The following is a 27,078-nucleotide window of genomic DNA, read 5'->3' as shown; positions in this document are numbered from 1 at the left end:
CGAACGCTAATTAACATCTGGCGACACCCTTTCCGATCTATTGCCAAATTGTTAGATAATTGGGACTTTAATTTCAGACGCCCAAGCTACTGACTGATGGCTGAACATGTATATATATATATAATATATAAATCTGTAATACAAGATAGACCACCACCAAGTATTTATTAAATGTACCATGTAGAGAAAGATAATAGCTGCATGCTATATTATCATAGAGGAGGCCACTGTCTACGTGTACTGTCTTGTATTTTGGTGTATAGTTATCAATGAATCACCATTTAACTGTCATCACTTGACAAATAGTTCAAATTTTTAGGTCATCATATCTCCATCCGTCAACCGCAATCATTTTTATTGTACATGTTAACATGTAACACAATGTTGCCATAATGAATAATTCGAGAACGAAGTGTTTATAGGTGGGTAACAAAATCTAGGTTTTCAATACATTAACCCACACAAAAAATCACCTCCAATCTACGATTCTTCATTAACCCCATATCACACAAAATGATATACATGTATGGATATTGTAAAGGGCATGTCCTTTATGCAAATTTATGATTTTATACAAATGTGGCATGTGTAAGGATATTTTACCCACAATGTATCTCATAGTCCAGTTTCAACAAAATGTAAAGTATAAATAGTAAGAACGTTATGGTTCTCAAAAATCTTAATCGTCCAAATATTAAAATAAAAACAACATCTAGTCGCACGAAGTAACACGGTTATGGGTAAAACCTCCACCACCACAAAAACAACCAACATAGACCCGGCAAATCACAAAACCAAACAAGCCACCAAAATTTCGAATACTTAAAAGCTTTTTGAATTTAATTTAATTATTAAAAGGGAGGTCTGGAGTCTATTCAGATGTTTTTTTTTAAATTGCTCAAATAAGACCTTATCGTGAATAATCTTCGATGAGTCATAACTTGATCTATATCAAAGGCACGAAGTTTGGAAGTTGAGTCATCAGATCAAGAGATAATCTTAAGCCGCAAAATCAAAAGATATACAGGAGGAAATTTGGGTTAGGGTCGAACAAACCTGCTGAGCCATTTGAAATAAGATCAAATTTTTGATAAAGATTCTGCTTTGGATATACATAAATAGATAACGATATCTTTTTGAAAAATACTTGACAAGTTTTCGTTAAAGGGATCTATCGTCAGATAGCCCTGGTCACCGAATTTTAATTTTTGTAGATTAATACAGAGGGAAGTTTTAGACATCTCGCAGTTTAGAGCACGCAGTTTGTGGGCCGTGCGAATTCCTGGAATAAGCATTGATATCAGGTGTTCTTGGGCACAACGCCGTAACTAGCTAAATCAAGTTATTGGGTAGATAAGCCTAGGACCAAGGACCACCCGATTCTAGATTATCCAGATCGTATAGTCAAACAGTTATCGACCAATGATTATAGGTACGTCATCAGGTATGGACAACCTATCGGACCAGGAGACTGGTTTATAAAGGAAGATAAAAAGCTTTATGTTTAGAAAACTTGGTTCCCAGTAGGAGCATCGACCTGTAAATCTTATCTTTACAGACAAAAATTACATCTGTGTAGTATGGCGGTCTGATTTCTAACTAACTTTAAGGTGGTTGTTTGATTGACAACTTGGCTGATTGTGAATACCTCATTTCGTCTGACAATTGAGCTGCTAGCCAGGGAAGGTTTTATTAGAAGTTTATGTCTATTTTCCAACAATTCTCGCTGTGGGTGTCGACCTAAATTGACAGGTTTTGTCAAGATTATCAAGTTGTACATGCATCACGATGCATATGCATTTTTGAACCGGTAAATCGAAAATATTTTCGCAGTGACCTATGACAAATTTCGAGTCATTTCTATATTTTCAATTCTGTGTTGTTTATGATTTTAATAAATACCCAATTTGTTCAGTCAGTCTGAACTTCCCAACTCCTAAAACATCAATACCATCTATAGTTAGGGTCGTTCTTTTAAATATTTTACCATTATACCATATATAGTATTTCTTGCGAACATTTTACCATATAACCATTTATACCATCTATAGTTAGAGTATTTCTTGTAAACATATTACCATTTATACCATCTACAGTTAGAGTATCTATTATAAACATTTTAGTAAAGCAGCTAAGCATTATATACATTATGTACGTCCATATCTTCAGTAAAACGTGAAACTTTTCAGAGGGGTACTATGACGCCTATGGGTAATTAAAAACAAATGAACCCCAAACAAATGACGCGACCTAGTGGCCGCCATCTTGACTTCTAAAATGGCCACCAAAATAACCTAGATTTTCCATACCTCCAATTCTGCTGCACTTCGGACAGGAAATCAAGTGTTTATATCCATGTTTTCAATATCAAGGAACATTATGGAAGTACCAAAAATTCGGTGAAACGGCTGTCATATAGATTCCAATTTAAGAATTAGAGTTTTCAAACGTAATGGGAAATGTGGAGCTTTGTAAGATAAATTTGTAGATGACCACAAGATGTGATTGGTTTGATGAATTAATAACAATATTGATACTTAACCAAATTTACTATGTTGCATGGTTGATAAATTTTAGACCAATAACTTCATTTCTTTAATGAATTAAAAATAAAAAGTCAAGAAAAAATTGAATGCTGTTAGACGAATGCTGTCATTTGACAGATCTTGTATTCTATCAAGATTATACAGAAACATATTTACACGATTTCATTTCTGATTGCTTGTTATCTCTCTGAACAACCTCGGGCGTTGCATTCGATTGCTGTCCCGTACAAATCGAAAAAATATGCAAACGTAAATGGATTCAATTTATTTCAAACTGTTCTGAAATAACTGAGCTGTGTTACACAGGATACCAAGAACTGGTGTTACTTCTTGAACCGAGACGATTGTTAATCCAGGGATGATTTCTGTAAATATATTAAGAGTTGACACCTTTTCTTTCTGAACCAATATAACTTCTTTCACATGATGCGAGACTAGCCTCTTACCTTAAATATACATACATTGTAACCATGGACAGGTGAAATAAATGGACTTATTGTTGAAATTCGTAGGATGCAAGCGTGGAGGTGTTAGGCCTGTCAAAATTAGGACCATGCTCCCCTCGAGTAGATTTTGTCTGATATAAAGGAATATGGGGTATTGATAAGGTGACAAAAAGAAAGGTGGTTTCGTACATACTATCAATAATCCTCATAACCACACACGGCTGAGTGACGGAAGAGAATGGCGCCCAGTACGACTTCTGCTGGTTTGACACAACAGACGTGAAAACTGACTTGTTGAGTTCTGATAGCAGACGACAGCCCGATTGTTGGCGGGAGAATGAGTTGTCACGGCTCGAAGAAAAGACTACGTTAGAAATTTAGGTTTGAAAGCTGGGGGATATTAATGTTATTGACAATTAATAAGACGAAACGTGTAAATAATATGCTCTCTAAGTCCAAGGCTTAATATGAGAATTTATGAGATATTTTCCCAGGCGGATCAGAGGCAGGTTGAAATATTAATGGAGTTAATATTGTTGTTATCTGAGTAATACAACATCGTCCGCACTATGACTTTTGATTATTTGTAAAACAAAAATGACAGTGTTAGATCTACCATGCAGCAAAATAAGCCAAAGCCATTCTTTTTTGTATCCGATCTAACACAATTTCATCTAAAGACATATTGCACTTTTATGCACCTCGCGATATAATAAAATAAAATAAACGCATGAATGATAATAATCTGCCCGTAGTTTATGACTACTTGAGTCTATCGTTGAGGTTAATACCTTAATCTGTTATGTCGGGTTTTTTTAAAATCATATTTATATTATTGTCATAAATAGTATACTGTCATGGTATATTGTAATACGCTTGGGTGTGAGAGGTGGGGGTGGATCACACAACCTTTTCCAATGGCTAACTCGGTGTATACATGTACATGGATACATGTATCTGATTCCTGGGAGAAGTGCAGCTCCATATGTGTAGGGTCATAGACACTCTTAAATTTTGGTTAACCCTCATTATGTCAAAAATATATTGTGTAATTGAAAAACGTTCACTCATACAAAGGCAACAATATGATTACGAGACGTGGGGAACATTTGGCCCACCCTAGTCAAGCAGCTTGCTCCGCGTGATGAAATATATATTGTTGCAAGCTTGATTACGACTAATCCTGTATTCACCCTTTTAAATAATGTTTTGTAATACTCTCAAAATATCAACCAAATGAATGATAATACATACAATAAAAGAAAAAGTCCCGGTTAAGAAAGAGCTAATATACCAGTATGTAGTAAGCGCTTAAAACAATTTAGATACAAAACAGAAAGTGGCGTTGACGAGATAAATACTGAAATCTTGATAAACAGAACCTAACCCCTCGCATGTAATTATTCAAAACTCTTCTACAATTTTGCTACTTTCTAATTTTCTCATCTAGAACAATAAAGAAATTTTGGCTAGACACCAAAGTCATGGTATTTTAGGGTGAATTTTGTCTGCTTTTTACATCTAGTGGTCGATGAAATTTACTTGATTACAGAGAAGTTTTATTAAAAAAAAACATTCGATAAAGACTCTCTGCTGTGATGCCTTCATCATGGCTGTCAAATCTGATTAATTCAGCAGTTTGGCCAGGTACTTCAAGTACAAGTATGTGCATGTAAATTAAAATGCATGATATCTAATTTGTTAACCGACATAAAACGCTGAGAGGGTCAGAGGAAGCCATATATTACAGCTGTTTTGGTGTAGATGTGGTGTTAAATAGACGTGTAGCATCTATCAGAACATGATAACATATCTTAGTAACATGAAAAAGAGCAAAAGGTTAATACATTTGACAGAATCCGACATAAATGTGTCTTAAAATCAATGTAGATATCTACACGTATCAAAATAATTTCACAGCTTCGAATCGGGCACAGAAGAGGTTGGATATTAATCAAAAATTTCAAATCAAGATATTGAGTAGTTCGGAAATGATCAATAGATTTGCTTAACCGGGTTATATAATTACGGAATTCCATTCTTCAGTTGTATGATGCGTTTGCTAATAATAATGGCTATGCAGTCACGTGAGCAGCGCGGAATTACGGTACTTACGACCAAGCTCACACGGAAACTGAAACATATGACAAAATTAAGGGATAGTTGCACAGGACTAGGGTAAAGTTTGGTAAGATACTAAACCCGTTTTATTTACCAAAATATACCAGAGACTTCTCCTTTAAGGACCAAGTTTAAGGTAGATGCAGTATCAATGTTACATGCACAATAAAGATATAAGATCAATGTTTATATATAAAGATACACTAACCACCTAAAACAAACAAAGGTCTATTATATTGCAATGTTAAAAAATCACAATCGTGTATTTGTGTTACGAGAAATTTATATTTTTTAAAAAATATATAAATAAAGCAGGGCGTATAACATTTCAACTTGTATGCCCAAAGCAGTAGAAAAATGTGAATACCGGCGAAATAATGTTGGCAATGGTTGTGCTGGTACGTACAGAAGGTTACCACATGTAATAAAAGACCCACCGCATAATTTGACAGTCCGGGACCCAAGATCTTAACACAAGAGAGCGGCGTTGGGTGCCGAGTTACGATCGAACGTGCCGCACAATTCACTCATAGTCCTTGTCAAACAGAAAACATATTTACAAGGTATTGTTTAAAAACATGGCGAGTGTATGACTTTAACTGGGATCTCGACGGGTCATAAAACACTATTGAACTTTCAATTCAAGGTTTAGCCACATGTCTGGGGTATGCGGTACACGATGACAATCCAATAATAATCAACGATAAAGAGCCAACTTGAAGCGAACTTATTCCAGATATGTTATTACACATGGTTTTATCAAAAATAACCAGTTTCTTGTTTGTAGGGGCTGCTCGTTTATCACTGTATGATATCATATATCCCAATAGATATGTGAAAATTATAGACTAATTTCTTACATATAGTGGCAACGTATGAGGTGGTGGGTGGATTAATAAGGAAATTCATTTTATTGGACTCACTCGTTGCGCGCACGTTTGTTTGTGCATGTTCAAATTAAAGAAGTTAGCACCATGAAACATATTTTGTTTGTGCATTTTCAGATTAAATAAGTAAGTACCATAACACCTATTCTTATTTTGTGCGTTTTCAAATTATGAAACGTATTTTACTCTGTGAAAATTATAGGACAATTGCTAACTTAAATAGTTGGTAATGTATAAGTTGGTGCTATAGGGTCAACAAGAAAATGTGTCAAAATTCTTAAAGTGCAATTTGAAATCAAAGAAGTTAGTACAAGATTGTGTATTTTCTTTGTACATTTTCAGATTAGAGAAGTTGGTACAAAGAGGCGCTTTTTATTTTTTTTCATTTTCAGATTAAAGAAGTTAGTACATGTACCATAAACATATTTTGTTTGTGCATGTTCAATTTAAAGACGTTGTATATAGAAAATATTTAACAGAAGGCCCCTACGTATTCTCCGGCTTTCCTCTATTCAACTCGTTTTATCCCCGGTCATCAGCGTTCTAAATCTTCACCAACAATACGTTCAGTTCAATCAACCCATACCGTCCACTCGACGTGTGGCGCACTTACAGTATCCTAAAATCCAGCCGATTTTTTTTCATTCACACGTTAGTAATCACAATGAATAGACAAGGAAAGAGAGGATCTCCTTGTCAAATTAGATTCGTCAATTTGAAATTCCTGCCTTATGAAGCAGAATACAAGAAAAGGGAATTTGTTCTGGTTTAATAGAGGTAAACCCGATCCACCATAGTCCGTGTATATTACACTGTCATCTCTGTACTTTACTTGCTTCTCTTAACAAGGTGCCCCGAGGGGGTGATCATTGTTTGTCTGTCAAGTTAACAGCCATTCCCACTGTTAACACACGAGACACGAAATCCCTTTCTTAGTTTTTCTTCTTTTTGTGTTGGATATTTTTATTTTTGACTAATTTATCTTGGGCTAAACATTATAAAGTGTTTGCAAAACTTTGTGCGCGCCCTAATCATTGTGTAAGTTAGTGAAGATGTGTAAGCTTATGGGGATGTGTACAACTATAAAGTATGGAAGCCTATAACTACCATTCGTAATTTCTACTTTGCGCCCCTTCAGAACACGAAACATAGAAGTTACGACAAAATGTGAGGCGACAGCACGCTACACAAGCCAAAATCGGCTCGAAAATAGGAAATTAAGAAATAGAAACACCGCGATAATAGCGCCCCGCGTTTTGTCGTGAATTCAACTTTTCGACTTGAAGTTTGGTTTGGTAGCGTGATATCGACTTTCGACTTCGTCATATTTTTGTATTTATTCATGTCAGTAAGAAGGCGCCAACACGCATACTAAGCCAAAATGCAACACTAAAAGTAGAAATTAGGAAATTAACACACCACGATATTAGGGGCCTGTCATTTTGTCTTTTCGAGTTTCACCTCGGAAGTTGTTGTAGTCTCTGCTAACTTTTGAAATACGTACAATTCGCGTTAACAAAATGGTTTGTGTGATAGTATTGATGGCAATATTATCGTATCCCTTCTTATTTCCCATTTAACAATGGTCACACAACTAGTTGTTCACCACATACATGTATACGAATATGGGGTTTCGAGCCTATATAAAATCAGTAAATAAATTTACAGAGACTCCCTAGGCTATCTTTGATAATCCATAACTAAAAATAATGGACAGATTGTGCCCCCACCCTCCAGATGGACTTAATCTAAGTTAAAGATATATATATATGCGAATGCGTTGACACTGAATCACAAGGAAAATTTAATCAAAATTATATCCCGCGGAAAGAGTGTGTATTCAAATTATCAATGTTATCTTGTAAGGGCATAATTTATACATGTAGAAAGTGTATGTTTAGTTTTTCCTCTTATATTCCTAAACCCGATCAAGGCCGGCAATTACCAATCTGTCTCTTGTGACTAGGCCGTTAGGTACAAATCCCAATTTTGTGGCCTTAAGGCTTAAAATATATCAATTTCATCTGTAATTATTCAATATATTGTCATTTATGATCCCAGAGAAACGTTTACGCATCAATTGATCAATTGTTTTTTTTTAAATTTTAATGCATTTTTTGAAAAAACCCAAAAAAAACAATTAATTTATTATTCAAATTTCGTATGGGGCGTAAATTTGACGGTATGAAATCTAGTGTGGAGTTACTGTGGTGCGGACTTCTCCTTCTCATAATCTTGGTCTCTAAATTTACAACATTAGATAAAACTTATACTTCCTTATACACTAAAAAACGTCCGCTATTTTAATTCAATCAATTTCATACTTGTAGTATTATCACCCGGAATAACCACGGCCATCTTAGCTAATGGTTACTTTGGTGCGGGCTTCTCCTAAAATTTGATTTTTTAGTTAAAATTTTAGATAAAATGTATGCTTTCTTACGAGTAAAAAATGTATGGTATATATCTTAATAAATCCTGACGCCCACCATTTTAATTCAATCAAATCCATATCAGTGATATTCACACTCGTAAAGACAAGTTTCATCCTATCAATCTCATAAAATTATAAATAATATAATGCATATCAATAATAATTAACTCATTTGGTGCAAAAATTATAAACAGTCCTACGTGTAACGTGACATAAGACCACCAAGGGAGACACTTTTTCAAGAACGGAAATAGAGTTAATGAGATGTAAGATAAAAGTTGTTTTACCTTTTAGGCACCCCGTGAAGTTTCCTACCCGTACCCCATACGGTAACGGTCACAAAAGTGATTGTGCAAACATCCCCCTAGTCCGGTTTGACTTTGACCCACAGAACAGAGTGGTGAACATTATGGAAATGCATGCCACATTCGGTGTAGCTATTATTTCATGTACAAAAACCATTAACATAATAATGGTAATGGCGAGTGAACAGTTCAGATATGTAATTGATTTTTGGTTCTGTAAGAATAATAAGTCTTCGGGGAAAGAAATGACATTAATAACTTTTAAAACTCTTTTGCATAGCAACAACCATGTTGGACTTGATTCCTCCTGGTACGAAACACTAGCCTCTCAGTGAATATCATTGAATTGGACTAATCTATAGTAATTTTAATTTCAACCATTTAATTTCCCTTTGAGGAGACTTGCTAATATTTTAAAGTTTTCAATTTGACAAAACGAACAAACAAGTGTTACCCAGACAAACGACAACTTAAAGCGCATGGAAATGGTGGATACTGGGGCATTAGGTGTAATTGAAATAAAAAAAAATAACTTTGATCTTGACGACATTAGGCGCTCTGTAAAACAAGCGGAGAAATGACCACTTCAAATGGTCAAGGGCACTTATAATGACATTATGGTGTTACCCTTTAAACCTGCACAGTAAAGACCATCGAGCAGCAACGGCACGGTGTCGTAAACAAACAAGGCCCAACAATGGCAACAATGCAAAATCCTTCAGTTTAATTATTTGGAAAACACTCGTGAGCCCAAACAAAGCAATTAAAAACTACTAAATCAAAAGTTAATCTCCCTTAATTACCGAAACGAAACAAAGTCAATGGGCTGGTAAAACGAAACGAAATAATGAAGGTTTGTGTTATTGTTTAGGAGGGGACATTCAAAGGGTAGGTTTTGATGAGTTGTGTGATTGATTGACAGATTGTATTCAAAGATCAAACACTGGTCAACTGACCATTTAGATCAGTGAGTGGACACTGCTTTCATCTTAGAGCCCATAAATTTTGGTTGATTGTAATTTACCACTGACCGCAGGTAAATCGAAAGATTTCAACAGACGTCAAATAAAAATGCCTGTTGCTTGAAAGCAATTCCGGTCGTAAACACTGCTTTGTTTGCAAATTCTACCATTTACTAAAACGTATTTCCGAAATTCATGTATTGCAGTAATGTCGAAATTCTTGAAATTGCCATACCATAATATTTTATAGCGTCTAAAGTTATTTTCTGAAGAATTATAACCGTATGTGACGTGCAGGAAACAGAGAAGAACAGGTGATACCACTTGTCGTTTATAGGCGGGGGGGGGGGGTCACATAGATTTTGTTTTCAAATAAAAAACAATAAGCAAAGAATGAAATTATATTGGGAACATTTTCTGATAACTTCACAATCCGTTTATGGACAGTTTTGTTAATCTACATAACTTACTGGCTAACTTTAGATGCTTTGAAATTTAGTTGTGCATGGGAAAGAATAATATGTTTAATTGAACAAAACGATGGAAGTTTGGTAAAATATTCTAATGACAATAAACTAGTAGGCTGTATGAATTGGATGAAATAATTCAGAAGAGCGAATTAAAAACGATTATTCCTGAACTGTGTACAAACATTTTTGATTGGCATTTATGTAAAATCTATGTGAATTACATCACTAATATCCAACTCTTAGAGAATGATGCCCCTCAGATTTAAAAAAGGAACTTAAATAACCTGAATGAAGTGTGTTATATTGCCACAGAATCTAAACTAAAAGGCCTCTCTCTATATTTGACCATGTGTCATCCAACCGGAAATTAAATTATATCGATATACTGAAAAAGCAGTCATTCAATTTTGTAAACGACATGGGATCGGTCGGCCACGTGAGAAAATATAAATTTGTGATTTTCCCCACAAAAATATGATGATCCACTAAGAAGCTGATTTTAATCTTGATGATTATGGCGCGACTGGAGATAGTCCAAACTCACTTCAAAGGGAATTTATCCATGTATTAATTCATATTTCATTTTGTTCAACGCCCACAATTAACTAACAAGTTCGACCGGACCGCTGGTCAAATGTGTAAATTCATAAGAGGAACTCCCAACTTTCTTAATATTCATTTTTGTTTTATCTTACTCGTACATCTTAGATCACTTTTCGGAACACTCCCCTGAATATATCTATAACTTACTACGGTACAGTAATAATATTGACGCCTATTCATTTACAGCTTACAAATTAACATTATAAACTTGCCTCTTTTATAAAGCCACATTTACCTTAATTAAAAGGTGTTACGTTACAGTTATATTACAACAGGTGTTGGTTATGGTGCGTTATACCAATTTCATTCATAAAATGATTCAGTTCAAAGGTTATGGTTGTCTTAGTTTTTTTTTTAACCAATCACTCTAACGAATACGAACTGACGCTATGAAAATTGTTTTTGCCCAGACAGTGGTGTTTCCGCCTACTCTTTAATGTGCATGCCAATGGGTACACGAGTGAACCTCGGTTTGTAGTTCCATATAAATAGCAAGACGCCTTTGCGTACCAGGTACTCCGTCCTGCACAAGGAAAAACCAGGCTAGAAAATCCAAAAGCCAACAACTTTACTGTATCGAACCCGGGAGCCAGCGCCAAACTCATTGAACCTCATCGATGGTTCTAGTATGCTAAAAAGATTTAGAATGGAAACTAAACCGATAACGGGCCTTAAACGTTTGTCAAAATTATTGCAATGGATTAACAGAGGAACTTTTCAAATTTACATATTCGAATATAAATGATGAAATTGGCAACAAAATGTATATACCAGCGCAAAAACTTACCTTGTGCATTATTAATACATGTTCCTGGTTCGGAAAATAAAAGGGTATGGTTAAGAGAAATCTGTCGCTGTTTGAAGGCAAACATACTAATTAAGTTTGATAAAGATAATTAGCCATGGTGAAATGAATGCCTTACAGAAGATAAACGAAATATATGCGAAACGGACATTTACATGTAAATATAATCCAAAATACATCAATAAATAAAATAACAAAACGCCCAAACACACAAAGAATATAACGTAAATATTAAGAAAACGCTCTTTGAGGTTATTTATGGCTTAATAAAGCTGTCAACAATTGTTTTAAAAAATTGATGACATCACAATTACCATTCTGGAAAATTTGTGATACACTGTAAATACTATCACTGAAATCATGATTTTGCATGCATTTACAGTTATTCTTGAATTTTAGTTTTCAATAATATGGAATTATTAGTCCCTGATTAAATATAAGTATCTGTTTATCTATGTGTAATCTACAAGTTCTGTCATCAAGTTATCAGTGTAATAGATAATAAATATTTACCTATATTATTCAACATTATAAGATACACACATTATTTAATTAAACATATATAAAAATAACACCCACCTATGATAAATATTCTCTATAGCAATATTTCTAAATAATCAGCAAATATATCCTTAACGGTTTACTACAATCCGAGTATTGACACAGAATTCATCAACAAAGCTAAATGATCTAATATATCTTTTTAAGCAAAACACCTTAAACACTTAAGTATCCGCTCCGCACACATTTGGGTTCAAATTCCATCTACACCGTCTCACGTCGGTTTCACCACACTGGGATGATTGACTACACGATTTGATTGACAGGTTTCAAGGTAGAATTTGATTGGTTGAAACCCAATCAAGCGACGACACCTCCGTCAATTACGAGAGAAACTTTCCCTAAATTTACTATGAATGAGTTGTGTGTTTGGCGATTTTTGATAAAAAAGAAAGGACAGGTACGATATACTACGACTAAAAAACTATTCAGCGATTTCACAAGTAGATAAGCTTTTGATGATTATTGTCAACGCCGTCTGCACCGAATGTCGCTGTTAAACAAGTAGTGATTGAATAATAGATATTTGAAATTGATACGCCAAATTAATATCAAATTCCGTTTTTGAATATATTTATAATTCGTGTTTGGGGGCAGCCTTTTGAAACAGCACAATAAGAGAGCGTGACCTTTCTGTTATGGATGTTCTCTGAGAGATATAATAACTCGTCTACCTGAAATTTTGAATAGAGTATTTTTTCTGTCTTTAATTCACCGTTATTAAGACTAAAATCACTTAATAGATTTTCTTCGCAGTTGGGCATTTTAGGTAAGAAAAGGTATATAAAACCTCTATCAATTTTGGTGACAGCAACACAGATATGAAACGAATATCACTTTAGAGTTGGAAATAGTTTTTTGTATATAAAATGATTCAATCAAACATAAAATATTTAAAGATACGTTATTCATTAAAACACAAAATGTCGCGGGACTTGCCACTGATGTTTTTAATAAAAAGAAATAAGACAAATTCCAAAACGGCGACAACAGAGGCAGCAATCTATACCTAGAGCGCGTAATAATCTCAAACAGATTCACACAAAACTGGGCAATGATCCTGAATTATTTGTTGTGTCGTGCTAGCGATAAGATCTCCATAATACAATTATACATTGTTAAAAACGAGAATTTCGTACAGAAAGCTTAATATTTGTTAGACACATCTAGGTTACGTTTGTAGTGTAGCCTTTGTATAATATTAAAGAAGTGGATTATCTGTATTTGCGATCCTTTAGAAGTCCGCCTTTAAGGTAGATGATCGTTTATTTGAGTTGATACCATCATTTAACCGCAAATTCATTCAATAACAGGACCTTTAAAACAAATTAAATTTGAATTAACACAGTCGATATCTTGTCTTTTCACGAAAAGCGCTAGGATAACCAAGATGAAATATCGTGGCCATTAAAAGTATACCAGCGTACCAAACGTTCCTGCTAATCAATTCTATGCTAGTAGCATATACTTTATTTTTAGCAGGTGAATAATCCCCAAATTGTAAATGCATTCAATGCTGAAGTGAGTGTTAAAATATATTCAATAGAGCAAAACAATCCCGCGACTCCTCCTTGTATTTTAACTTTGTGTGTATCATACAGATTAACCAGTATCTAAAGCAGCAGTCTCAGTTTTCTCTCGTCTCAGAAAGAAACAAGGTTCGTTTTAATATGAAAACCAAACATCAAAATATGAAAGTTTCATCTCAAAATGTTAAGCCGGACATGATCACCAAAAACAGTTTAACTCTATTAGAGTGCTCGCCTGCAAGACAAGGGCCTGATAAATGCGACTAGTCGCTATTGATTGGAAACTTTGCCAATAGATAAATAAAACACAGCCAAATTATATTACTCGCTGTCTAAGTTATACATGTAGAAAGATGTATCCAGAAACAAGTAGAGGGCATTGATGGTCAAGAAACACCTCTCCACCTCGCATATGGGCATTGGTGTTTTAAAAATCGTATGCCAGAGTTTAATATAATTGTCCATCGGTAGATTAGGTGGTTTGGGGAGCCTTCACTAAAATATATACTTGTAGTAGTAGTACATTGGTTCTTTAACGCCTGCTTTCACAAAAGTGAGATCGCATACAAGACCTAGGAGAGCCGAAGCTTCTTCTTGTATTTTTAGAATCCGATTTTGCAACCTTTCCATTTGCAGCCTTTGGTCATTATCTCGCATTTCATCTTTAAACTCGCGCTCATATTTGTTGACTGGAGTTCACCTTCCACCCAATCCTGTGTGTGTCTTTTAGTCATGTGTAATAATTTGTTTGAACGGTTTGTCTATTGTTCATTGTCAATAGATGATGGCTAATTAAGAACAAGTAAACGTTTATTAAAGATTCCCCGTCAAAGATTTTCAGATAAGCTTTCCGAATCAACACTCCGCACGAGATAAACATCTTTTAAGATAGCGCCCTAGCCTAAGTTTGGAATACCTATAGAACAGATAACTACATATACGACAGAAATTTAAATTGTGAGCACGTCCACATTGACAATCGGCGTCTGGTCGGCGACAAACAATTGATGTGGGACTCTTGTGATTTGATGTTGCTTCTAAGTCTTGCGGTTTACTAAATTGAAAAGAAGATGAAAATACAAGAGGTTTGTGGACGCTGGAATGAAATCACTAAGTTCAGTAGTATAGTATAATTGCCCAAGTTTGCATACGAACAATTTGTCTGCAATCATTAAAGCTGGCAAAGCTAACCATTGGTATACCCAAACAAAATCCCCAATGTCCCCGAGCGGCTAAAAATGATGGAATATAAAACCGAGTCCATTCCATGCCAGACTCAATTACATCCATACTGCCTATATTAATAATAGAAGGATTCTTCCATCGTGTAGAAACGAGTGAGCTCTTTGGACAATGATATCTTATTACGGAGACTTCAGTGGGGCATGTCAACGTGGACCGTGCGTAAATCTATAAATATCATATAAAACCAATTTGTACATAAAAGGACAAATTAATGTAAACCTTTTTAATACCAATGGTACAGAAATAGATTACAAAGAGAGAAAAAAAAAGATATTCCCATATATGTCTACATGAATTATATACCAATATAGAAAAACCTATATACTTGACTGAATAGCTACGGGTGGGAACTATAATTCTCTTTTGTAAAACAGCAGGGTCGTGCATGGGAAATTTGATATCCTAATTATTTTATGTCCGTAAACCCCAACTTTTTTTGTTAAAGACTAACCCGAAAACTATCATTTATATTCAAAATTATTAGCATTGAGTAGAGTTTATTCCCCTATAATAGCCTATAACTATATCTTTTAATAAACAATCTAGCAGATGTTTTACTCGGACATAATTAATTTATCTGGTTATTCCGGAATCGGCATATGCATCAATCATGTTCTATGTTTAATATCATAAATTTGTCTTTTGATGTGGATGCCTTATAATTAGGGTACTTTCAGTGCACCGTACTGTGTTATGGCATAACCTGAGAAACTCTAATAAGTATGCTTTCTACGAATACCCCATGTTTATTTTTTCTTGTTTTTTTTTTAAAAGTGCTATCTATAGAGTTTTGGAAATATGGTTCAAATAAAGTATAAAGCACCTCCATAATTTTCGAAACCTAAAATGAAGAGGGCCCTGTATAATTCATGTACTGCTCAAACCACCGTTTCAATATCGGCAAGCATTGGTTATAAAATATAGAACATGTAGATAGTCAATCCCGAAGAATAATCATATCCATGTTTCGAAAAAAAGTGAAATCCCATTTCATTTCATTTCTATCCTAGTCCAGTGCCGAAGAAGAAAAATATAACTTGGAATTACATTTAATTGAGGTTATTGTCTTCTTGACCTATGGACATGCATCGTTTGGGGATTTTTGCTATTAAGTCCACCAAAAATAACGCAAGCTGCAACCTATCGTGCTTAGAAGTTAGAACCGACAACAAGATTGCGTGCCACTTAATAATTTCCGCATCAGGCATATCAACTAATTTCCGTGCCACTTAAATCTTATTAGATAGAATTACACTGACCAGCCATAGCCTCTAGCTAACAGTTATACATTTTACATTATAAACCAATCAGATAATCTCCTTAAATCCCCAATTAACCAATTAACTGTCTTGTTATAAAATATGCCCTGTCCGTAATTACTCCTGCTATTCGACGTAAACCATCAGAAATATTGTTGTAGCCTTGAGTATCAAGAGAAATTTATCCTTAACTGTGATTCTATGCAATGGCAATGTTACACCTCTTTTTTTACTATTCAATCCAAAATCAATTCGCTAAACTTCGAACTAGTCTCAGATAAGATAAACTCACCGGCATTGAAATAAGGCTATCGCTCACTACTAAGTCGACCCAAATTAGACACTGGCCTGTCATTAGCAATAGAGTAACACCAATAGCATAATTCTTAGATTTTATTTTAATATTAAATTATCTAATAAACAAAAAAATCAGAACATATACCATTTTAACCTATATAAAAATAGTTTAAAAACGTGAACGATGCGCTAACTGAAATAACTAGATAAAAAGGACTACTGACCGGAAGCACTCCCTTCGGGTACATAGGGATCATAAACGTTCAATAAGCAATAATTACGTGTAAAGTTCACCCTGATATCATAAATTGGCTTAGTTAATATTATAGCACGTCCCTTTAGAGACATTTATAATGGTTTTTACTCGACTCAGTACTAATAAAATAAGATGTTATAACAACCATAAAATTCATATTTTAAAATAGCAATACCGAATGATGTAAAAAGATATCGTTTTAGATTTAAGCTACCATAGCATTGGAATAAAAAGAAATATCTTCCCCATCAATTGCCTTGCGGCTTATATATATGTACAATTCTTCTGGGCTTCTGAAAGATTTTTTTTGAGACGAATATCTTTAATGACGCCAATTTTCTAGATGATTAAAATGCATATCACACAATAAAATATACATAAATTTTAATTTCAATTCTGATATTTAACGCCGTCGAAACCAGAGACTTTTAGAAGGGGAGATTTCTGGTAAAAAGCGACAACTGTATCCGGAATCCCCTGGCCGACATCTTTCACAAATAACTACTCGAGACCAAGATAATTCAGACTACATATCCATCCGCCTCGTTCCGATCTGTGATCGAATACAAAGATATTTGCACTTATTATGAAATCCATAACTACTAATAATCAAAAGATAGGGTAGATTTTGACATTGTCATGCACCAGATTCAAATATGACCAGAACGAATATCATGTAGGACAAACAGATATCGTCTAACAGAATTGACAGGTTCGATGATAATCGTGACGTGCATCTGGAGCATGGCCACCTCGACCCAGGACGACTCTTTTATCGCAACGGAAATCAGTTGATACACAACTATTTCGGTGGAAATAGGGATAGATCAAATTCAAGTTAAACATTTATTAAATTTTTACCTGCCTCACTCCTATTACGACATTTGTGAATAATACTTCCGATTTACCTCGCCCTTGTTGACGTACAACCAAAAATCCAAATGTATCCGGCTCTAAACTTATTTTAAGCAGACGGGATAAAACAGTTACGAAACAATGGATTAAAATGTACAGTAGCTTCGTTCAATGTGTGATGGATGAGATCCGTACAAGACACCTACGCAACCCAATATTCATATCTTCATCAAAGAAAAGCTAGCACCCAGATGCTGGGTGAGTGGACACATAAATGTCAAAATCTGTCATAAATCAATCAAACATGTAAACCAACGTGTGGGTTTGCTATCTGTTGTGTAAATCTGACGTAAATTCTCTGACCAGGTGTAACCATACAAAGGGAAGTAATTTGAAATTAAGTCAATTTGCATCAACTTCTTACTTATTTGTTCTTGGTTTTTAAATGCAGATTATTAAATATTGCATATTGAACCAGAGAGAACTGTCTCATCTAGCCATAAAAACTATCTAATCAGCTATGTATTTTTACTTAAACAACTGGACTGTAACCCTTGGTTCCTGGGTTACCTTCATCCTAATAGCTTCAACTTCTAAAATCCAGGTCCTTTAGCTATATGTAGTGATGGGTGTTGTGCACTCTTTTTTTATTTTAGAAAACCTCATGCAATATAGCTAATATTTGTATTTGAACTTTCGTGCACTTTGGATCGCAGTTAACCTCCTGTTCAGTAGCTCGAAAATCCTGGTCCACACCATCGCCACAGTTAGCTATATGTAGCTAGCAAGCGTTTGTCGTACTTGGGTAGGCTATGCTGTTTTGTAATTGTATCAAACGAGAGAATCAATGTCGAAACGTCATTCATTAAATATCAGTATTTGTTTTCTATAGAATTATGCGATGAGCATGTTTTTCTTTTAGTATTGACTTTTTTGATCGCTCCCGAGGGATTGATTTCACGTTCCTCGCCTTCGAAAGAATACAACCGGCTAAAACTTTAGTGACAGGCGTTGTTTGCTAATTATTTTTAGAACACCCAATACCAATTTCCATTTTTGTAGATGTAATAATACTTATTATAACATACGACACATTGGTTATAAAATTGAACAATTTATAATTGAAATACAAGAAACGAGATAAATAACAAGATAACACATTGCCTCTAGCATATTGATTCTATCTTTTAATAAATGTTTTTCCCATATATTTTTGTAGACACCGTTTAGTAATCTATATATCACGTCGGTGTCACGGGGTTCTTGGTTCTTCTTTAAACTTTGATTTAAAATTTCGCTTTTATTCATTGTTTTGAGGGTGACTCAACTTTTATTTGTCCTTCGGCGATGACATAAAGTTAGTTTTTTCTTCGTTTGACTGAACACAATATGGCGCAACCAGTCATCTGGAACCAGTTTCACGGTTTCATCCTTGAAGCTATATTCAATTTTTCAACTTTTATCGAAAATTGGCCCAATTATACGACAGGTCATGAACAAGGAGTCATATTTGACTTAATAACGGCAATGGCCTCGCCAATACAATGTTCTAATAATTAGACTTTTAACAGATTAGGGACATTTTAAAGATCCAATTGTGTATAATTATCGACATGGGATAGCCTCAAGATACAGATATTATTATTACGGCGCATTTTCCAACTTCACCGGGAACGACGCTTTAGGCTAGCCCAGTTAGTCCGACATGAACTCACTCCACAATTAAACCCTCTTCGCCGACCACCCATCAATTTTAAGCTTTTATTTAACGAAACCCACAAATGTGCCGATTGATTTCATGAAATTACCTCAAACCGTTCCACTTGCCCGAATCTTTTCTTCGACCATCGTGTAATATTATTATTTCGCTCCCCTGAACATTCTCATTGAAAAGCTCATTAAATTAGCAAGGGAGGTAACCTGTATTGTAAGAAAAGAAAGGCGATAGTGGAAGAAACTATCTCATACGGAGCGAAGATAATCATAGAATTGTGTTTAATGTTTTTCTGAGATCCTCTTATGAAGACAGAAATTGTATCGTCTATTCAATGAGGTCATTACGACTCAAACTTGTTCTAATTCTTTAATTCTCACCAATGTTAAAATTACCTGATCCGAAATACCCTTGAAATTGTTACTTGATAACGGTTTTAGATTTTTATTTTTTCTAAAAAAATGTAAGAGCTCACATGTATCTTAACCATGTATCTCATCCATTAAAAAACACCATCTAACCAAATGCCAACAACCTTAAATAGGCAGTATTGGTCATTTTTTTTTATTTCACTTGGTTCCATAAACGATTCATTGGAATCAAATTTGGAAGGTATGCTGCTTTGTACAAATGAAGGTGGTGAAGATGCATATCAAGGGTGTAGCACTACCGATGCCACGTATCTTTTAGCCTGATCGGGTAATGGTTTGTTTGACTCTTGACTGGCTACTGTTGTATCTTTTTTCTTAAGGGCTCCACCATTGTCTTTTCTTACGATACCGACCTCAAATATGTAACAGGAACAACGATAGGTTTTTTATGTATGTTTTTATGTCACAACAGTTACACAATAGTCTACATGTACATTACAATATTTAAAATTAACATCTCTTTGTCTCAATCCCAAATCCTGTAGAAGTCTAAACAGCGTGACTAGACTCCGGAAACACTACGTCACGAGAATCAACCGGTCTTCTACAGGACCCAGTGATGTCTGGTCTTCCAAGGAATACAATGATGTCTCACTATTCTAGCCCTCATTCACTCTTTTATAGGTGCCTACCTCTAACTGATTTACGTCATAGACTGATAACAACTAAATTCCAAATATGGAATAGATATGCACCATACCCTGGATATCGGCGGGCATTATTACCTAATTTGGTCAACAAATATGAATTACGTTTTATAACAAAGAAAAATGTAAATGACCAACATGTGTATTAATCTATACCTCCGTTAAAGTATGAAAATAACCAGCATACTTTCTATATTTTTGGTTATGAACTTTGAATCAATAATTTGTAAATATAACAATAATTGTTTCAGCCACCACATTTCTCCATTCCTTGTCTTTAGAGCCCAAGTCCTGCTATTGTCACAATATTTCATAAACAATTTAATTTACGTTTTCAACTAACTCATACCGTAGCTAATATTTTGACAATGGAGAAGACAAATTAAACAAATTATAAATCATGGTACACTTATATTTGCCTAATGCAATTTCGCAAAAATTACCAAATAGTATTACAACGGTACCAATTCCGACTTCTTCTTCTAAACTACTCTTTGGGTTTTTGAACAAAGTAACATATCACATTTGATTTAAAAATCAAATGTGATATGTTACTTTGTCAAATGTGATATGTTACTTTGTTCAAACGAAGTTGATGACATGACTTCTAAAAGAGTCAATTTTAAATCTCTTTTTCTAAAGTACTCAATAAATTACATTAAAATTGGTAGATATTATGTATGGTGGTCATTATTTGTTAAATAATGTTGACTAGCGCTATAATCACGAGCAAAGGGCAAAATATTTAGACACGTTCGTACGGTTTCCATTTGTTTAGTTATACTGATGGAGGAATTTCAAACAAATGTATAGTAAGTATTTTACTCAAGTAGGATTTATTTAGTTATTTTTAGATACAGTTGTTTAGGCTCATAGGTGCTGGGCAGGATCAAAGGTAGACTTTGTCCACTTCTTCTATACCACCTTAATGGATTCAATGGAAATGTTGCTTGGATGATTATAATTAGATTTGTTTAAATGAATTTGACCAAACCTATCCAAGCATTTGCAGGGTATGTTCGAGCGTCAAATTAGACATTTTCTGTGGTATGTATAAGAGTCAGTGTATCTATCCTTGCACTCTAGCCCTCTAGGGGATTGGATGTTCCTTGGTACATATTAATTAATGTTGTGTTTCAACTCTTAACAATTAGTACTCTCATTATTTCTACCCGTTGTCTAGTTATATAGTGTACAAATTCTTTGTGTCTTTAATACATAGCTGGTGATATATTATTATCTCATCTCCTTTGATAAAATAAAATGAAATGAAATGAAGAGGGGTTTAACGTCCTGCTGTCCTGCTCCTACTGGGCTATTGAAGACGGGCATACGCCATCCAGTGTGCTATGGGGTTTAACGTTCTGCTCCGACCGGGATAATTCAGATGGGCATACGCCATACAGTGTGCTATGAGGGAAATTTTGCCCGGACAGCGGCGCTATGGCCTACTCTTATTTCGAATTTCAACTGTCGAGGGCTCTTTTACGTGTACACCATTGTGTACACGAGACATCGGCTTTTGGTCACATTCGAACGACTATACGTTGTGCTTTGCCAAGCCCTCAGTCCTACACCACTGACAAAGATAGGTTGTCAGGCAACGAAACATAAGTCCACAGAATTTAAATCGTCCGGGCAGTCAACAAGTGTTGTCGTAACAAGTATTACTTTTTTCGGTAATGAAACATTTATAATACATTAAAATCTGATTAAGAGTAACAACTCATTAAGTAATTATCAGAAAACCATTAGAATTTGTTTAGTTTTTATAAAGTTCTGCCCCATGCTAACGTTTAGTATACGAAACTTTTAACATTAATGATTTAGCTGTTCAAGTCATAAAAATTCATTGAAAATCAATAGACTTCTTTGTCTCACGACCTTAAACACTGTGTATAAATTTAAAGTCAATCGGATATTCACTTTAGCCTCTAGAGCGTCCACAAGATTTTTCAAAGTGATCAAGGGCCATAAATTACTCTGGCAGTAATTATCGGAAATCGCTGAAAATCAATAGGATTCTTCGTCTCAAAGTGATCAAGGGTCATAACTCTGGTAGTAATTATCGGAAATCGCCGAGAATCAATAGCCTTCTTCTTCTCATGACCTTAAACACTGTGTATAAATTTAAAGTCAATCGGATATTAACTTTGGCCTCTAGAGCGTCCACAAGATTTTTTGAAGTGATCAAGGGCCATAACTCTGGCAGTAACTATCAAAAATTGCTGAAAATGTTAAAAACTTCTTCGTCTCATGACCTTAAACACGGTGTATAAATTTGAAGTCAATCGCACATTAACTTTAGCCACTAAAGCGTCCACAAGATTGATCAAGGGCCATAACTCTGGCAGTAATTATCGGAATTCGCTGAAAATCAATAGGCTTCTTTGTCTCACAACCTTAAACACTGTGTATAAATTTAAAGTCAATCGGTTATTAACTTTAGCCTCTAGAGCGTCCACAAGATATTGTGGACGCCGGACCGACGGACGGACGCGGGCGAAGACAATATACGACCACAGGAACCGATGAACTTTTTTCGGCCAATGCAGGGATCGAACACGGGACCCCCGGGTTAGCGAGCCAACGTTCTACTTACTGACAAGAGTTCATCAAATTGGTACAAGACTGAAAATACCAACAAACCAAAACTACTTAGTTAATACCACTGTTCAGCTTATATAATTAGAATTATTCTCTTTTGCCATTAAATTGTTTCATTTTGCGAATAGATCATGAATGTTATTGGTGTATGATTCACTGCTATTAACAAACAAGAGCGAGTAAAAGTGAGTTTGTATCGATCAATGATCTTGCTATTGATTAAAGGGAGGTAACTAGCTACTCATTGATCACTGGTGATTTGTAAACAAACATTACATTCATTATATACACAAATATACAGCAAAGGAGTTGAGCGTCTAGTCAACGCTCATTTTCAGAGCAATTTACGTTTATATCTTCTCCTTCTCTTCTGTTTGCAATGAAACGGGGAGAATTTTGTCAGAATTAGGGCGCTTCCGCCCACTTACTTGTCTAGGCTATTCTTCTTTTGTTTGTACACAAGTGAAGCTTGCGTTTGCATCACCAAAACTGAACACTATCCTTTGAACCGGGGTCAATAACAGGCTTTCTCGGCCCACGTTGGGATTCGAACCTAGGATATTCTATTCGAAAGCCCAGTTCTTGACCCTCTCGATTACCTGTTCAATATTTACTTAATGTGTTAATCCAAACAGTTAATCCCCAAAATATATTGCTCTTTACAAATCGTCCCTCGTCATTAAGATGGCAAATGTTAATTAAGTTGAAAGTTTTTGTTTGTTTTTATACGCCCACATTTTCACGTGGACATAATATGTCGTTCCCGCTGCCCGTCCGTCACTGTTTCCGTTCACATTTTGTTTGTGGACCCTCTACAGGTTACGATTTTTATCCGTTTTTTTTTTTATAAAACTTGAAATACAGGTCCAAAGATCTCGGTTCCTTTCGACATTGATATGTATCGGACCATAACGTCATGGATTATGGTCCCTGATTGTACGAAAATCTTTTTTTAGCTTGTCGATTCTCTAGAGGTCACAATTTTTATCCCATTTTGACGAAACTTAAAATGTGTGTTTATTATCCAACGATCGCGGTTCCTTTCGATATTGGCGCATGTTGGTACGTAACTTCCTGGATTATGGACCCTGATTGTACGAAAAATTGCTTTTTAGCTTGTTCCCTGTCCATCTTTTGCAATATGTGGGCATATCTTGCATTTCAGCCGCTTGTTTCTCTAAGTTGTTACATCTGTAACAAACTAAAGTTAGGAAAGTTAACAGTGGATAATTTGAAAAATCCTAAGATTTATTTATATGCAGACCACAAATTTACAGATAGCTATTGTGGGTACTTTACAACTTTTATTGGCGAATGGTCAGTGGATTGTTTACCAACTAATTTCCAACCAAGAGCAAGTAATCGATATAGCCCCGCAAAATACCCTGTTGGGGAGTTATTTCAGTGTATGTAAAGTCCACTTTTAAAAACACAACCGTTTATTCATTGAAGACAAAAAGTGGAATCAAAAGTGAAATGAAATGAACTGAATAGAGGTTTAACGACCTAATTTTCTGTTTCAAATGGGATAATGAAAACGGGCAAATGGCATGCAGTGTGCTATGATATAAAAATTTTGCCAGGACAACAAAGCTACAGTCTACTCTTATCTTATATGTCAAGGGTTCTTTTAAGAGACGCATTAATTGATATAAGCCTTTGGCATGTTTTTGAATCCTTACCTTTGACATTGTATGCATATTTAAATATCAATCTTATTTGAATAAATATTGTTTAAATCATGAGTTCTTTCACGTGCACTCCAATGTGTACATGGGAACCCGGTTTTCCGTTCCATCCGAACGACTATACATTGTCCCTTGTTAGGCCGTCCGTCCTGAAAAACTAAGTCTACATAATGGAAGTGGGGAGTTGTCACGATTGTCAAGGTCTGTGGATAAACAGATACGTATAATGATGCCCGGTTCTTTTCCCCAAAGAAACTTTAAAAACCTCCACATTGTAGTTTCAGCTTGAAAATGCTATATTTGCCAATTTCTTAACTGACGATGGTGAATTATAGGATTAATAGGATTATTCTTTAACAGGACACGTCTGTGTATAGATTCCATATGTTTAAGGCTATCTTTGAATATATTATATACACTTCAGTTAAGGTTCGTTAGCTTTTGAAAGTTGAGGAGAGTCAGTGAGTTAGACATTCGCTGAATTTGGCTCCCTAGCCTGGGCGTCTCGTGCTCGCTATCGGTTTTAGCCGTTCGCTTCCGGTGTTTAGTGGTTCGGGTGATACAGAAACCCAACGTACCATGTACACATTGGCCTACGCGTAAAACAATCCGTGAGAGTTCGAATTCTAAATAAAAGTAGACTGTAGTGCTACTGCCCGAGTATAATTTCCCTCATAGCACACTGTTTGCCGTATGCCCGTCTTCATTAGCTCATTCGGTGCAGAAAGGTAGGAAGTTAAATCCCATTTCATTTCATTTTAAGAGTTAAATACCGATTTGAGGTAAATATCTTACGTTAGGTGAATATAAGTTTAAGGATATCATCGACACTTTAAAAGTTGATGCCTTCGTTAGCTACCGTTTTGCCTATTTACACAGTCGCATGACATATTTCTCTTATCGCGTGATATTGGTTCCATGGAAACGAGTTGAAGTCAGTTGTAAGATCGCTCATGTTGACAGCAACTGGTTGACGCTGGTTGAAACGAGTTGCGGAAATTAAACATGGGCAACTGGCTTCAACTGGCTGGAATAGTCACTTTGGATCGGAAGAGGCGCTCAGGACGACCCATTTTTAGTTGAAGCCAGTTTATTTACAGTTGCGTAGTTTGGAGTCTGTTTTTAGTCTTGAATTAACGTCGGATTTGTTGAATTGTAGAAAATAATGTAAAGGAGAAAGTATCCAAATTTGACAATTTCTTGATATTATCTGTTTAATGATTTGCTGTCTCTGGAAGTGTGGTACTCAGGATATACTCTAGAAAGCACACTTTACAGTCAGCCTTTCAACAAACCTGCGCCAGAGGGAGACTCCCACTCCCACCTCCGAACACCCCTAGAGTGGGCCAAAGGCTCAAGGGCCTCCGACCTCCAGTCTATCTCTTTAACCCCACCCCCTCACCATAGCACATTGCATAGCGTATGCCAATCAGTTTCACAGAGGATTACGTAAGTCTTCTAATATCTCTGTAAATGATGACTACCTTCAATACGTGACGTCTCATCACGCGGCGTCAATCATTGGCTAAATGGCGCGTGCATTGTTTACATAAGACGTTACTGGTTCGGGAAGAATGGTGTTTTTTTTACTCATTTTTAATACCCACAAATGTTTATCTATACGTCAAACGTCTTTATTTATTTTTCTAATACATAAAAAAAAATGTTTTAGAATTTAATTTGTCGGAGGAAAAAAGTTAATATTTGTGGCTCATTATGTCGCATCGATGTTATCCTTATCAGTGATTGTAGAGAGGCCTCGCGAATATTCACTGCTGATCAGTGTGGGCGTATGCCCGCCGTCATTGGATTGGTTGGTATAGAACAGTAAGACATTAAACTCCATTTTATATTCACAACATATTTGTATATATATATTACATCAAAAATTGTCTTTTAAACTGGAATCATGAAAATACATTGGTTCGATTTAAGTGTATGAATTGATTCGGAAACGCTAATATTTTCAGTATTAACGGAGTCCTTTAATTTAAGCCCAACTCGAGTCTTTATTATTTTGTATTACCCAATTTAAAAAAGAAAATCTCTTTGTTTTCAATTAGGAAGGTAAAATCTATTCTACTATGGCTGGTCAGTATTTTGGTTAGGGAAATAACATTTATTAATCATTTATTCATTTGTTAAATTAACATAAATAAAGTATAAGCTTACATTTTGTTATCGAATATGTTGTTATTTCGTTGACCTATCACAATTATGCAATAACCTCGCTGTTGGGTTATGATTTTTGTATTTAGTTTTCGTGTAAATATTATTCGCAACCTAAAGCGTAAAAAAAACCCTCCAAGTAACATTCTCTCCTTCATGTTTGAATAAGAGAAAGGGACAGAGGGAGAGAGAAGAAAAAGAGAGGGAGAGCAGTATTCTGAACTTTTTGTAATTTATAAGC

The 27,078-nt window shown here is 35.2% G+C and overlaps 1 protein-coding gene across 2 annotated transcripts in view; it reads right to left on the bottom strand.

Moving 5' to 3' along the window:
* Window positions 1-27,078, bottom strand: part of LOC126828727 (protein Wnt-5a) — a 105,338-nt gene that overhangs the window by 49,030 nt on the left and 29,230 nt on the right. The window contains exon 1 of one of the 2 annotated variants that reach the window (XM_050558701.2): window positions 12,159-12,309. The exons of the other annotated variant lie outside the window; for it this stretch is intronic. The gene's annotated coding sequence lies outside the window, so the exon portion shown is untranslated. Of the gene's footprint in view, window positions 1-12,158; window positions 12,310-27,078 lie in introns of those variants that run through there. 2 annotated transcript variants of the gene reach the window in all.

The sequence above is a fragment of the Patella vulgata genome, chromosome 7 (assembly GCF_932274485.2).
Source record: "Patella vulgata chromosome 7, xgPatVulg1.2, whole genome shotgun sequence".
Lineage (NCBI taxonomy): Eukaryota > Metazoa > Mollusca > Gastropoda > Patellidae > Patella > Patella vulgata.
The sequence above is the reverse complement of the archived record's forward strand: the minus strand, read 5'-3'. Positions and strand labels throughout refer to the sequence as shown.